The 15240-nt window shown below is 41.9% G+C and overlaps 1 pseudogene; it reads left to right on the top strand.

Annotated features, from left to right (window-relative positions):
• The first annotated feature begins 3693 nt into the window (after window positions 1–3693).
• Window positions 3694–4955, top strand: LOC122220744 (annotated as a pseudogene).
• The last annotated feature ends 10285 nt before the right edge of the window (window positions 4956–15240 follow it).

Raw genomic sequence — 15240 nt, 5'->3', positions numbered from 1 at the left:
TCTGTTTGTTCCCTATAGTTAAGGGTCTGTTTCTTGGGGTACCTGGGTGGCTCAGTTGATTAAGTGTCTCACTCTTGGTTTTAGCTCAGGTCATGATCTCATGACTCGTGAATTCAAGTCCCACATTGGGCTCTGCGCTGACAGCACAGAGCCTGCTTGGGATTCTCTGTCTCCCTCTCTCTCTGCCCCTCCTACCCCCCTCACAGTCTCTCTCTGTCTCAAAAATAAATAAACATTTTTTAAAAACTAAGTCTGTTTCTCGGTTTGTCTCTCTCCCTTTTTCCTTTGTTCATTTGTTTTGTTTCTTAAATTTCATGAGTGAAATCATAGGGTATTTGTCTTTCTCTGACTGACTTATTTCTCTTAGTATAATACTCTTTAACTCCATCCATGTCATTGCAAATGGCAAGATTTCATTCTTTTTTTTATGGCTGAATAATATATATTCTATTGTATATAAATATATCACCTCTTCTTTATCCATTCATCTATCAGTGGACACTCGGGCCACTTCCATAATTTGGTTATGGTAAATAATGCTGCAATAAACATAGGGGTGTATGTATCCTTTCAAATTAGGTTTTCATATTCTTTGGGTAAATACTTAGTAGTGTGATTACTGGATCACAGTGTAGTCCTATTTTTAAATTTTTGAGGAAACTCCATACTGCTTTCCACAGTGGCTGTACCAGTTTGCATTCCCACCAATGTGCACAAGGGTTTCTTTTTCTCCACATCCTCACCAACACTTGTTGTTTCTTGAGATACATGTAACGTTCTCAGACTAGTGCCAGCCACATGGTAAATGCTCAGAACGTGCTGTCAATTACTTGTTACTCTCTTTTCCCATGGCTTTGACAACCAACTGTATGTTACCATTGCCAAATCCCCATCTCCAGTCCTCCCCTTTCCTAAGTTCTCTATGGGTATTTCTGATTTCCTATAGCAGACATTTTTGCTTATGTCCAGCAATCATCTCAAACCCAAAATAGAACTCATTTTCCCCCAAAACTTACTTTTCCTCCAGAATTCTGATGTCACTTAAGGATACCAGTCTTTCAAGCTGGAAAACTGAGGGTCACCTGTAAGTGCCACTCCATTTCCTGTGCAGCTCGGTGCTGCCCCAGGACCGTCCCTCATATTGGACCTCTTCTCCACCCTCACTGAAAGTGGACCAGGCCCTTATTCCCTCACTCCACTCTAGCTGATGCCACACGGTCCTATCAGACAGAGTTAGCTTCCTGAAAGAAATCTGATTTAGGCTGGAGAAACTGTTGTGCACATGTGAAAAGTACAAAGTACAAAAGCTCATAGCAGTATTGTTTGTATTAGGAAAAAACTGGTTTAAAAAAAGTCAATAAGTATCCAACAGCGTCACACAGGAGAAATTGCAAAATATTCGAACAGGAGAATGCTATACAGCAGTGTAAATAAATAAACGCTGACACAGCGACAACCAACAAGGATGCATGTTAAAAACATTATGTTGTTGGGCTGTCTGGGTGGCTCAGTCAGTCAGTTAAACATCTGAGTTCAGTTCAGGTCATGATCTCGCAGATCGTGAGTTCAAGCCCCATGTCTGCCTCTGTGCTGACAGCTCAGAGCCTGGAGATTGCTTCAGGTTCTGTGTCTCCCTCTCTCTCTCTCTGCCCCTCCTCCCCCCTCTCAAGAAGTAAATATTAACAAAAAATATTTTTAAAAAAACATTATGTTGAGCAAGAAAAATCAAACACAAAGAAAAATTTAAGTATGACTCCATTTATAAAAAGTTCACAAACAGTTAAAATAAAATTTTATTTTCTGAGGATGTTTATAAAAGTCATGAAACAGTAAAGAAAAAGAAAGTGTTGAGGAAGAATCACAGACACAATGATTACTGTCTTTGGGGCTTGAACGGGATTATGACTGGGATAGAAAGAAGGGGGAGTGTTCACAAAGTTATATTTCTATACCAGGGTGAGGGGCACAGAAGTATTTGCTTTATAACTATGCTTTATACAGTATATTTGTTTTACTAGTTTTCTGACTGTGGCTTATGTTTTCTTAACTTATCAGGCAGAAAAAGAAAGAAATACAGTCACATTATTTTCTGGTTGAATATCCTCAATATTCCCATTGTCAAGAGGACAAGTTCTGTATTCCCAGCTATATGGAATCTCTTCCCAGTCCTGTTCCAGACACCTCTGTCCCCTCCATCCCTTGCACCCCAGTTTCCCACAGCGCTGCCCCCTACATTACCTGTACTGACTTATCACAGTGTTCCTCAGTTGTGTCTTTTCATTAGCTCTGCTTGCTACTTGGAATGCCGTTTCTCTGTTCTTCACCTGGCAAACAACTCTCCTCCTTTAATACTTCGTCCAATGTCATGTTTTCATTGAGGCTATCCTTAAGACCCCCAAGTGGAGCTAGTGGTTCTGTTTCCTTGCTCCACACTATTAAATAAATAAATAAGTCTGCAACAGTCCTTACGGTGCCTACTGCAGCAATCCTTTCCAGAATTCTGTCTCCCCTACTAATCTGGGAGCTCCCAGAGGGCCAGGGCCTCTTCGTATTCATCACTGTGTCACTGAGCAAAGTCAGTCATTGCCTGTCCAGCGCTCTTCTCACTCCTGAGGGAGCTCTCACCACATATTAGCTGCCTCTCTTACTTGGTTGTCTCCATTGATCATACAATTTTTGTGAGAATTGAAGTGAGATAGTGGAAAGAACCCAGCACAGTACTTAGGTCATTTTGGTTTTACAGTTAGATTTTATAAAAGATTTTTTTTAGCAGTGGTGACTCAGAAATGTGCTAGAGGGCGCTAGTTCACTGCCATAATAGGCTCTTAGGCTCTATGGGGTGTTAACGTTTGACTTGATCATCTAACAGAGAATCAAAGACAGTTTAGTAAACAAATTATCAGCTATCTTTATTCAGGGAAATAAATGAATACAGTTCAAAAATTTAAGTCTGCAACTTGCTTGAAATTATTTGGGGGAAGAACAATCCAACAGCTGGATTGATGGCATCATAAACTTGTTTTCATCCCTGTTTTGTTTATTCTCCCCAACCAAGGGATGGTCTGACTTACAGTTGGAAATGTCAAAGCAGGCAATGTTGGTTTTGGTGACGCCTTCACCTGCACCAAAGTGAAGAAATGCCAAGCAAGATGACTCCTTAACTGTGAAATGAAAGGATTGGGCTAGATCATCTGCAGAGTCCCTTTCAACTCTAACATTTTGTAATCCACAATTCTGGTTCTGGAAGGAAACAGGCATGATCTCCAGAAATTACAAACATTCAACCAAAAAGTGCCAAAATTCAATCAAAAGTGAAAAAACAAATAATTCTTTAAGTCTTCCAAAACAGGAAGATAAAACAAAACAAAACAAAAAACAGTTTCATTCTTTCCTTCCATTGAATGCTGGAGTTTAAAAAGCAATGTGAGTAACAAGTGATTGGCTGTCTCAAAGATGTATTGATTGTGAAGTATTTTCTAGCTTCTTTTATATCTCCACACCTGTTAATAATTATTTCAGACAAATATTTGTCTTTAAGAGAGGGAGATGAGGTAGACTTCTTTTATATAAAGTATTAGCCAGCCAATATAAGCCAGCATTATAGTTTTACAATGACTTCATTCATTTCAAACAACCTGAAAAACCCACAAACATTTATGAGTAAGAGCAAAATCCAGATAACAATATTAAGGGATGAATATGAAGAAATCAGTAAATAATTTGTTTTTATGTTTATGAAGCATTGCTACTTCATAAGAATCAAAGTGACTCACAGTTTGGGTGTTAAGATGAGACCAGAAACAAAAAGCAGAAGTCTGATTCTGCACTGATGATATATCTGATGCCCTGTGTAAGCTGTGCTGCAGAATCTTAAACTACGACAAATAGTTGTAATTTCTAGAATATGGGGTTGTCTTTTAGAGGACAAGCCAGGCTGGGATCCGAGAACGTAACGGGGTAAAAATACTGCTCTGGTGGGCAGCGAGGTGCAGGTTTAGAAGGGCATTCGTTACAGTGTTGCTGAAGCATGGGGAAAATCGAACTGTGGCAGAAGATGGGAAAGAGCCCAAGACTGAGCCAGAAGTCAAGAAGAGTAAGGCAGGAGCAAAGGAAAATGGAAAAAAGGCAGCAGGAGAGGGGGAGTGTATACGAGGACCCCCATCCCCACAGATGGGAAAACCTTGCCCAGTGGCAAATCGGACACGTTCAAGATCTGCACCTGGAATGTGGGTGGGCTTCAAGTCTGGATTAAGAAGAAAGGTTGAGACTGGGTAAAGGAAGAAGCCCCAGATATCCTTTGCCTCCACCAGACCAAATGTTCAGAGAACAAACTACCAGCTGAACTTCAAGAGCTGCCTGAGCTATCCCATCAGTACTGGTCAGCGGCGTGAGACAAGGAAGGTACGGTGGCGTGGTCCAGCCTGTCCAGTGCCCACTAAAAGTCTCCAAGGGCATCGGTGGAGGAGCATGATCAGGAAGGCTGAGTGACTGGCTGAATTGGACACCTCTGTGCTGGTAACAGCCTAGGTACCTAACCCAGGCAAGGTCTAATGCATCTGGAGTACGAGCCACGCAGGGGGGAAGCCTTTCACAACTTCCTGAAGGGCTTGGCTGCCCGTGAGCCCCTTGGGCTATGTGCGGCCTCACTGTGGCTCAGGAAGAAATGGACCTTTAAAACCCCAAGAGAAACAAAAAGAATGCTGGCTTCTCTCCACAAGAGCATCAAGACTTTGGGGGAATTGCTACAGGCCGTACCACTGACTGACAGTTGGGGGCACCTCTGGACCTACATGATGAATGCCTACCAAAATGTTGGTTGGCAATCTTGATTACATTTTTTGTTGTGTCACTGTTACCTTGCACTGTGTGACAGCACATTCTGTTCCACAATCCTGGGCTGTGACCAGTGTCCCATCACCCTATACCTAGCACTTTGACACCTTCCCTAAATTAAGCCTGGGAAGTAAGTTCCCCAAGCTAGCCTTAAAACTTAACACCCATCCCCAACTTCTTTAAAAACTGCTCTCTGAAGAGGGGTGCCTGCGTGGCTCAGTCGGTTAAGCACCGGGCTCTTGATTTCCACTCAGGTCATGATCTCCTAGTTTGTGAGTTTTAGCCCCATGTGGGGCTCTGTGCTGACAGTGGGGAGCCTGCTTGGGATTCTCTCTCGTGCACATGCTCTCTCTCTCTCTCTCTCTCTCTCTAAATAAACTTAAAAAAAAAAAAAAAAAAAAACCTGCTCTCTGGAGAAACCTGCACTGTATTTCCCTTCTAAAAATGTGAATCCTTCAACCAGGCTCTTAGAGATACTCAGGTTTCCTTTAAACCCAAAATTTCTCTCTATTTTGGTGGGTTTTTTCTCCTTCTCCTTCTCTTTTTCTCCTCCCCCTACTCCTCCTCCTTCTTCTTCTCCTCCTCCTCCTTCCCCTCCTCTCCCTTCTCCTTCTCCTCCTTCTCCTCCTCCTCCTCCTTCTTCTACTTCTCCTTCTTCTTCTTTTTGCATTAAACAAAAGCTACTGATGACTTCCTCTGAATTGTCCACTTGAAAATAAAGAGCCATAGTTTAAAAAAATAAGTAAATAAAATACGGGGGTGTCTTTTAGTCTTTTTTTTTTTAATGTTTATTTATTTTTGAGAGAGAGCAAGCAGTGGAGGGACAGAGAGAGGGGGAGACAGAGGATCCAAAATGGGCTCTGCGCTGACAGCAGAGAGCCCGGTGCGGGGGCTCAAACTCTAGAACCTGTGAGATCATGACCTGAGCTGAAGTCACTTAACCTACTGAGCCATCCAGGTGCCCCAAGTCTATCTTATTTTTTAAAGTCTACTTTGACAAAAAAAACAAAAACAAAAACAAAAACAAAAACAAAAAAAACCCTTTTGTTGCTGTTTTCAGTTTCACAAGATTAAAGGTAGAAACTGCAGTGACACTTTAGTAGTTTTCACATAATTATGCTCATAACTCAATTAATAGTTTAAATTGTTACAATGAGGCATTTTGAACATTTCAAGTATTAGAAGCAAATATTAAAATATTGTTTTACCTTTTTGATTTATTTTGAGAGAGAGAGACAGAGAGAGAGGGAGAGAGAGAGAGAGAGAGGGAGAGAATGAATCCCAAGCAGGCTCCTCACTGTCAGCACAGAGCCCCATATGGGGCCTGAACTCACGAACCGCACAAGATCATGACCTGAGCCAAAATCAAGAGTTGCCATTTAAATGATGAGCCACCCAGGTGCCCCAAAACATTGTTGTATTTTGAGGTTCATAAAATAGTCCATAATGATTTCTGTGCATCTCTAGTCCCATTTCTTAACTTTGCTGAGCCTAGCTTCCTAATTTATAAGATGGGGCTATAGCTTATATCTTCCTTACATCCTTACCGAAGTGGTGTGCAGATGTCTGCAAAATTCCTGCTCTACAGGTCTCAGTAAGATGGCTATTATTATCACTGCTCGCCCATATGCTTTAACATAGTAATGGTGTAAACATGGAGAGGACAGTGTTTTCATGAATTGTGGGCTCTTTATATCCTATTTAAAATTTTTTTTTTCAAATGATTATTTATTTGAGAGAGAGCGAGAGAGAGAGCAGAGGAGGGGCAGAGAGGGAGACACAGAATCCAAAGCGGGCTCCAGGCTCTGAGCTGTCAGCACAGAGCCCGACACGGGGCTCAAAACCACGAACCGTGAGATCATGACCTGAGCCGAAGGCGGACACTGAACCGACTGAGCCACCCAGGCGCCCCTCTTTATATCTTATTTTAAAAACAAGACTTATTTTACAGAATTATCAAATGCCCTTTCATTCCCTATTTCTTCCCCTGGCATCCAAATTATTTTTTTAAATAAAAAAATGACCTCTCCTAAGCAGTAAATTCACAAAGGTCCTCTCATCATCTATAAGACTTTTAAAACATCCACTAAGCAACACAGAAACTCTATTTAGAAGTAGAGAAAACATGCAGTAACTTATATGAGCTCCTCCGCTTGCCAGTTTTCTCCAGGAAGTCCGATGTTCTCCTAGGTGCCCTGGCGTGACTCTCCACGCGTGTAGGTGTGGCTGCAAAGCCAGCTGAATAATCAACCCTCCTGGCCACACTGCCTGCCCACATCCCCTGCACCCACACCACATTGTCCTGTGTTCTCTAGGAAGTCAGCTGTGCTGGCGTCGCCTTGCTTGCTGCATTGCACAATGTCGTGAACTCAAAAGGCATTCTCCTGGGCAATTCCTGAAGCTTAGCAACACTCTGTTGATTACTGGTGGTTTACAACATCCCACACAAATGGTGTGTTATTTTAAGTCATGCTTTGGCATCTGGGCTTTCTATCCCACTTGGGACCACCACATGTATTACAGCCATAGCGCAGCAGTTCACATCTGTCTTTCTCATGTGGCTTGTCCTGGAGATTGCATTTTAGAACCACCGCATAGCCCAGAGATTTCAACGCTGAAACAGCTCTAGGATCTAGCTGGAGCATCTCTCAGGGCCAAAGTTCACCGCGATGTGGGAGGTTAGTGACGTTAGCTCATTGTACCAGCTGGAGTTCTATATGTTAAGGTCTTCTGAGACTACATTCCATTCATGTATTCTGTCAGTCAGTTCGTCAGATATTGTTTGAATACCATGGATGTGCCAGGCACTGTGTAAGAATCATGTATATACAATGAGCAGGAGGGGCACCTGGGTGGCTCAGCTGGTTGAACATCTGCTTCTTGATTTCAGCTCAGGTCATGATCCCAGGGTCGTGGGATTGAGCCCTGTGTTGGGCTCCCTGCTCAGCATGGGGCCCACTTGAGATTCTTTCTCTCTCTCCTTCTCTCTCTCCCTCTGCCCCTCTCCCCTGCCCCTCCTCTCTCTCTCTCTTTCAAAATAAAAAATAAATAAAAATTAAAAAATAAAAAACACAATGAGCAGGAGACCTAATCGCTGCCCTCAAGGTTTGTAGTGTAGTGGGGAAGTCAGAGTAGTGATTTTTATGTTCTCTTTATGTCTTCTAAGTGTGAGGTACCCAAGGGCAATTTTCAGTAATAGTGATGTTTTCAGTTGTTATTTCAATTTATAGTTCAACTTTGATAAAAAGTTCTGTGAATTCATCTTTCAAAATAATCACATTTTCCTTCCTTCAGTCCTTTTTGTATAAGGAACAGAGCTTTAAATATATACAGTGCTCCAAGAATTCTCCTCAGAACTCGAATAAATGGCATGGATACGCTTTGTCACTAAAACAGATTCCTTAGAGAGTGGGGCGAGGGAACTAAGGAATCAAGATTATCTGCATAGGAAGGCAATAAATGAGAATTTCCTGTATTTTACCTGTGGTCTCTTACCCTGGACAAAATTAAAAAGTGGTAAACAACAAATGCTAAAAAGTGAAAAGGAGAAAAGACTGCTAGTATGTCCCCTTCACAGAGAAGGGTAATTCCAATATCCTGTTCTTACACTTTCTTTGAAAGGAAAAGAAGGTGCCTAAACCATTGGAAACTTTTTTTATTCAGAAAATAATTCCTAAATATATACTAAAATCACTTCTCCTTGTTTAATTTGGAAAGTGTGAGCTGACTGAAATGTTTTTAGAAGCTCTTGCCTTAAGAAAATCCACCTTGGGGCGCCTGGGTGGCTCAGTCGGTTAAGCAGCCGACTTTGGCTCAGGTCATGATCTCGCAGTCCGTGAGTTCGAGCCCCGCGTCGGGCTCTGTGATGACAGCTCAGAGCCTGGAGCCTGTTTCAGATTCTGTGTCTCCCTTTTTCTGACCCTCCCCCGTTCATGCTCTGTCTCTCTCTGTCTCAAAAATAAATAAACGTTAAAAAAAAAAATCCACCTTAAACCAAAGCTTCAAAAGCCCACCCCCAATCATTCGTGTTTCCTTTGGGGCTCACCATTAAAGTCACATGATCCTTCCATGACAAAGTTGCCCTATAACTTCCAGAGACAGCAGGAGGAGGAAGGGGCATCTCTAGTTTTCCCATTTAGAAGGTATTTCAACTGCCTACATTAATCAAAATGCCCATACAATTGGTACTATTTAAAAAATTAAGGGGAGAAATTAAAAAATTAAGGGGAGAGAAGGGGCATCTCCTCTACCCCACTGTCTAATGTTTTTAAATTTTTTTAATGTTTATTTATTTTTGAGAGAGAGAGAGAGAGAGAGCAAGCAGGGGAGGGGCAGAGAGAGGGAGACACCGAATCCAAAGCAGGCTCCAGGCTCTGAGCTGTCAGCACAGAGCCCGACGCGGGGCTCGAACTCACAAGCTGTGAGATCATGACCTGAGCCAAAGTTGGAAGCTTAACCGGCTGAGCCACCCAGGCACCCATCACTGTCTAATTTTTTAGTCTTGTTTTCCACTACCCTCCATCGTACACCCTCTACCCCAGCCACACCAATCTATGTGGAGTCACTGAAACAGGCAGGCTGAAAATAGAGGTGGCAGGAAGACTTGGACAATTTCCGAAGCTTATTAAGGGACAGTCAAGAGGATCGGAGCAGAGGTGTGCCAGGCAACTGTGCTCTTCTACAGTAAATGGGACGCAGAGACACATACATCCTGAGGGCCCCTGGATTTATCATCTTTTGACCTATCCTTCCACAAAATATATATCCCTTTGGTCACATGTATTGCCTGTGAGCTGGATCTTAAATATTCCCTCTCTAGACTTAAAGAGCGAATTATCTCCTACCTATGGAAGGACTGTGCAAAAAACTTCCTATCTCTTCCCTATTGGGTCCATCCCGTGTTGAAGCTAAAGCTGTCTTTCTAAAATGCAAATCTGTGAGGTGTCTGGGTGGCTCAGTCGGTTGAGTGTCCAACTTCAGCTCAGGTCATGATCTCACAGTCCATGGGTTCAAGCCCTGCATTGGGCTCTGTACTGACAGCTCAGAGCCTACAGCCTGCTTCTGATTCTGTCTCCTTCTTTCTCTGCCCCTCTCCTGCCCATGCTCTGTCTCTTTCTGTCTCTCAAAAAATAATAAATAAATGCTCAAAAAAATTAATGAAAATAAAATGCAAATCTGTCTATTTAAAAAGAAAATCTTTCAATGGTTCTCCATTGCTTGCAGTGATTTCCAACTAGAGGGAAAACTTCCACTAGAGTGAACGGATGGGAAATGGGGCATATGAGCACCACTTCAAGGATTTTTCAAAACCTCACACACACACACATGCATGGATGTGTGCTATCGTTACCTCCCTTCCTTCAAGTCCCCTTAGCCACCCTATCCACACATCCCACCTGGTGAAAATTACTGCCATGTTGGTTCAGTAATAGGCATTGTTTATATCCCTCAGTTATGCTGAAGCATAAGAAAGGTTGAGGAGCCCTCACTGCAGAATGAAGTCCAAATTCCTTAACATGCCATACAAAGTCCTCTTTACTTCTTTATTTTTTCAAAGTCCACTTTAATATTCTCCCGGCTTTCCATTCCAGTCTCATCTTCAACCACTCCCCATTTCATGCCCTATGAGCCAACCACATCAATCTGCGTCAATTCTTGAAGAAGTCTTGGTTTTTCATACATCTGTTTATGCTATTCCACTTACCAAGAATGCATTTCTCCCCTTACACAGCTAGGGATTTTCCATTTAACCTTCAAAAAGATATCAACAACTGAGGCGCCTGGGCAGCTTAGTCAGTTAAGCGTCTGACTCTTGATTTTGGCTCAGGTCGTGATCTCATGGTTCGTGGGATTAAGCCCCACGTCTGGCTCTGTGCTGACAGCATGGAGCCGGCTTGGGATTCTCTCTCTCTCCCTCTCTCTCTGACCCTCCCCCACTCTCTCTCTCTCTCTCAAAATAAATAAACTTAAAAAAAAAAAAAGGCACCAACAACTCTATCTACAGCCACAGCCTCTTCCTGGATTCTAGGACCATTTGGGTGTCTAGAAAATATACAAGCTCCTGGACTCACCTCTCCCTGGTTATTTCTCCTGCAGCTGGCCACATCTCCCACTGACTTCTCCCCCTCAAAATCCAAGGCTTTGCTACAATCCGTGAGGGAATGTATAATCAGATCTTGCTTCCCAATATTCTCCCCTTTCCCATTCTGCTCCAGCCACACTGGCCTCCTGTTCTTGAAACACATCAAACACATAGTGACCTCAGGGCCTTTGTAACTTCTGTTCCATCTGGAACACACTTCTCCTAGAAATCTTCCTTTCTTTCAAGTGTCTGCTCATATGTATCACACATGAAACCACTTTTTATAGAATAGTACCAGCTCACCATCACTTTACATCCCTTCCCATTATTCTCCATAATGCTTACCCTACTTGACATATTATATTTTTATTGTGGTTGTTACTTGCCTCTCCCACTCACCCACTCATATCAGAACATAAACTACCCAAGGACCAGGTTCTATTTTGTTGTTCTCTACCAAATTTCTAGCTCCTAAAACAGTACCTGGAACATAGTAGGTGCTCAGTAAAAGTGTGCTGTTGTCATTCTTATTTACCAACTCTCTTAAAAAGTGATATGGTGCTTCCAGTTAAACATACTGGGTTCAATATCAATTTATATCTGTTTCTTCCTGAGACTCCACTAAACTGACAGTAAAAGGATTTTAAAAATGAAAAGGAGAACGGGAGTGGGGACATCAATGGAGCCTACCCTGACCACCCTATTTAAAATTACACCCTTCCCTTCTCAGTCTCAATTACATCCTCCAGCACCTATCATCCTTTAATAGGCTATGTAATTCACTTATAAATTATGCTAATTTGTCAGACCCATCCCTAGAACGTAAGCAACAAGAAGGCAGAATCTTTGTTTCACTAATGTAATATTCTAAGTAATAGAACAGTGCCTTGCACTAAGTGGGTTCTCAAAAAAATAAATAAAAAATAAAAAATTATATATATATATATATATATATATATATATATATATATATATATTTGTAGAATGAATGAATGGAGAATGGAATAAGACTGTGGAAGCTGAGAGAAGATGGATGGATAGATGGTAATTAAAGAGGAGGCTGGAATCCAAGCAAGCAAGAGAATGGGGTTGTCAACAGAAATAAGCCAGTTTGCTCCGCAGCACTGCAAGGAGGCTCAGGAATTGGCAGGAGGCACCCCTGATCGGGGGTGGGGGGGTGGGGGGGAAATGCAGTTGGAAGTGGAAAATCCAACCACAGAGCAGGCAGAGGCACACTTGGACTCCAGCAGAAGATGAGGCTTTGCCTCTCCAGAGAGACTGAGAAGAGGGATTCTGAATTAAAGACACGACACAGCTGAGAGTGGAGATGCTGAGCTTAATCAGAGAATAAGTCAGACTTCTAGCTCCCTTCCTCCATGACCTTGAGAACACAGGCAGTTAGGTTTATTAAGCGCCTCCTTCCCCCAGCATCCCTCTGCTGAAGTAACCAGGGAGGAGAGTGGAGACTTTGCTGAAAATTGCTCTGTCGAGGAGAAAACTCAGTAACATTTGGGAAGTCATGGAGCTACGCCATCACAATTTTGAGGAAAAGTTATTTCCAACCTACAGTAGTTGTTGGCTAAGTGATTGATCAAAAGGAGAGAATAAAAATTTTTTTCAGATATGCAAAGGGGCAAGATATTTACCACTCACGTGTTCTTCCTCAGAAATCTCAGGGAGGAGGGGCAACTGGGTGGCTCAGTCAGTTAAGCATCAACTTCAGCTCAGGTCATGATCTTGTGGTCCTTGGGTTCGAGCCCCACACCAGGCTCTGTGCTGACAGCTCAGAGCCTGGACCCTGCTTCTGATTCTGTGTCTCCCTCTCTCTCTGTCCCATCCCCACTTATGCTCTGGCTTTTGCTCTATCTCTCAATTCTCAAAAATGAATGTTAAAAAAAGATATTAATGAAGAAAAAGGAAGCATGAAGTTCAAGCAGCAGAAGATCTACACAGAAAAAGGCACACAGAATCCTCAGAATGATGGAGAAAAGAGATCTGAGCACAACTAACATGTAAGGAGGGCTGGTCCCAAGAACACAAAGGGCTATCCGATTACATAGAGGTGACTGAACATTGAGGGAGGAGAGTCCCACTCCTATTGGAAAAACTGGGAGATGAAATGAAATTGCTTGACAACTAAGCAAATGGAAAAAAGAAATAGTCATTAACCTTGGGGAAACCAAAGTTCTACATGGAAAGAAGCAAGATAGTGCTCTACATGGCTAACCCGCAGGTCCTACTTATCATGGTGGTAAGTATGGAAATGCTGAATGGTGACTTAACCAAAAATTATGATAGCTCTGTTAGAAGGTTGGGGGTGAATGAAACAGGTGTGAAGAGAGAGGAGATGGACAAGGGAGCTAAATCCTCTTCTTCACTGGTAAGAAGTTTTAGACCTTATCATAAACAAGGACATAACGGACACAACAGCTAAGACAATCAGAAATTAGTTACTTCTGGAAAGCATGAACCTAGAGTGAAAAACGAGTGGGCAGGATGTGTTTAAAATTACATGCCTTTTGAGGCACCTGGATGGCTCAGCTGATTAAGAGTCTGCCTTTTTTTTTTTTTTTTAATTTTTAAAAAATGTTTATTTATTTAGGGAGAGAGAGAACACGTGTGGGGGAGGGGCAGAGACAGAAAGGAGAGATTCCCAAGCAGGCTCCTTACTGTCAGTGCAGAAGAGCCTGACACAGGGCTGGATCTCACGAACTGTAAGATCATGACTTGAGCTGAAATCAAGAGTCAGACGCTTAACCGATTGAGCCACCCAGGCTCCCCTAAGTGTCCAAGTCTTGATTTCAGCTCAGATCATGGTCTCATGATTCATGAGATCAAGCTCTGTGTTGGGCTCTACACTGACAGTTTGGAGCCTGCTTGGGATTCTTCCTCTCCATCTCTCCCTGCCCCTCCCCCTCTTGTGCTTTTCTGCACTCTCTCAAAATAAACATTTAAAAATAAATAAAAATGCAAGCCTCTTAGTACTATTTTACCTTTTTAATCATGTACGTTTATAACTTGGGGAAAAAATCTAAAACTGAAAAAGAAACCCCCAAAAACCTCTTTCCCCAAAAGAGAGGGAAACTATACAGCCCAGAAGAACAAGAAAGTCACAGTGCAACTTCGACCTTTGTTCTTCAAGTGGTGATGTGTCTGAACCTGTTAAAATAGAGGACCGAAAATTAACTATTTAGACTATGGAGTGGATTGCATGATTCCTTGCAGTCATTTCCTGAGAAATGTCAGCAGTTCATCTGTGTTACAGCATAAAGCAAATAGCTGAAACACTGCTGGGAAAGTATTTATCTTTGCCAGTAAGCTAAACAAGCTGCAGAAACTGACCTCTTCTCAATGTGATCCTAAAGACGGGAGAATCAAGCCAATGGACTTTGCCAACGGAAATGGAATGAGCGCAGGAATAAGCATGACAGGAAGTGAGAGAGAGGAAAGCCCCTTTGCTGAAGACTGTTTCCCCACCTGTAGAATTTAGAGGCACAATCAGATCATCTCAAGTCCCTTTTTTAGCACTAAAGTACAAGTGAGACCTTTGCATGCACCTCCCTAACCTCTTTCATTTCCTGAATTAACTAATTGTCTATGGCATAGATGACCATATGTCCTAGTGTTCCCAGAACAGTCTTGGTTTATATCTGTAGTTTGCTCTTCCTTTAACTCTCCAAAGTGCCTAGTTCAGATGATAAATTACATGGGCCTATTCCCCATCATCATATCCATTTTAATCTTGTTTATATTTCTAAGGAAAAACATGAATGTAGTTTTTAACTTACAAATACAACATTTCACAACTTGCTTTCTCTGAAAAATTTGGAGAAATCTCAAATTCCTTTGTGGGCAGTTTTGTAAACTATCAAGATTTTTTTTTTAACAGATTAAATCATAATGTAATTTTTTCTTTCAAAAAAGCATTCAGTGTGCATGATATTCTGTTAAAACTATCAAACTTAGGACATTTGCTACTTCTTTAAAATCATGACTAAATATTCGTGGAAGAATTAATTCAATATTCTAGGCAATACAATAAGTTTTAATCATTAAAACAGTTCCAGAACAAGGCCTGCCACCGACTTTATTAACAATTATAACAATGATCTCAAAAGAATGTTCTTAGTAGATACGTCTCATCCATCTTCATGGCTGTTTGTAAGCTAATCAGTTAACAACCAGGGAATATGCATGTCCCTTCCACTGCACAAAATGTGTATGCTATTAATTCCCAAACTTTTTTTAAGGTTAAGGCTAGAGTCCTGCCAATCCCCTGAAAAACAGCTTATATTATTCAGTGAACTTGAAATACTCCTTTCAGT

The sequence above is a fragment of the Panthera leo genome, chromosome B2 (genome assembly GCF_018350215.1).
Source record: "Panthera leo isolate Ple1 chromosome B2, P.leo_Ple1_pat1.1, whole genome shotgun sequence".
Classification (NCBI taxonomy): domain Eukaryota; kingdom Metazoa; phylum Chordata; class Mammalia; order Carnivora; family Felidae; genus Panthera; species Panthera leo.
This window is presented reverse-complemented; position numbering and strand designations above follow the sequence as displayed.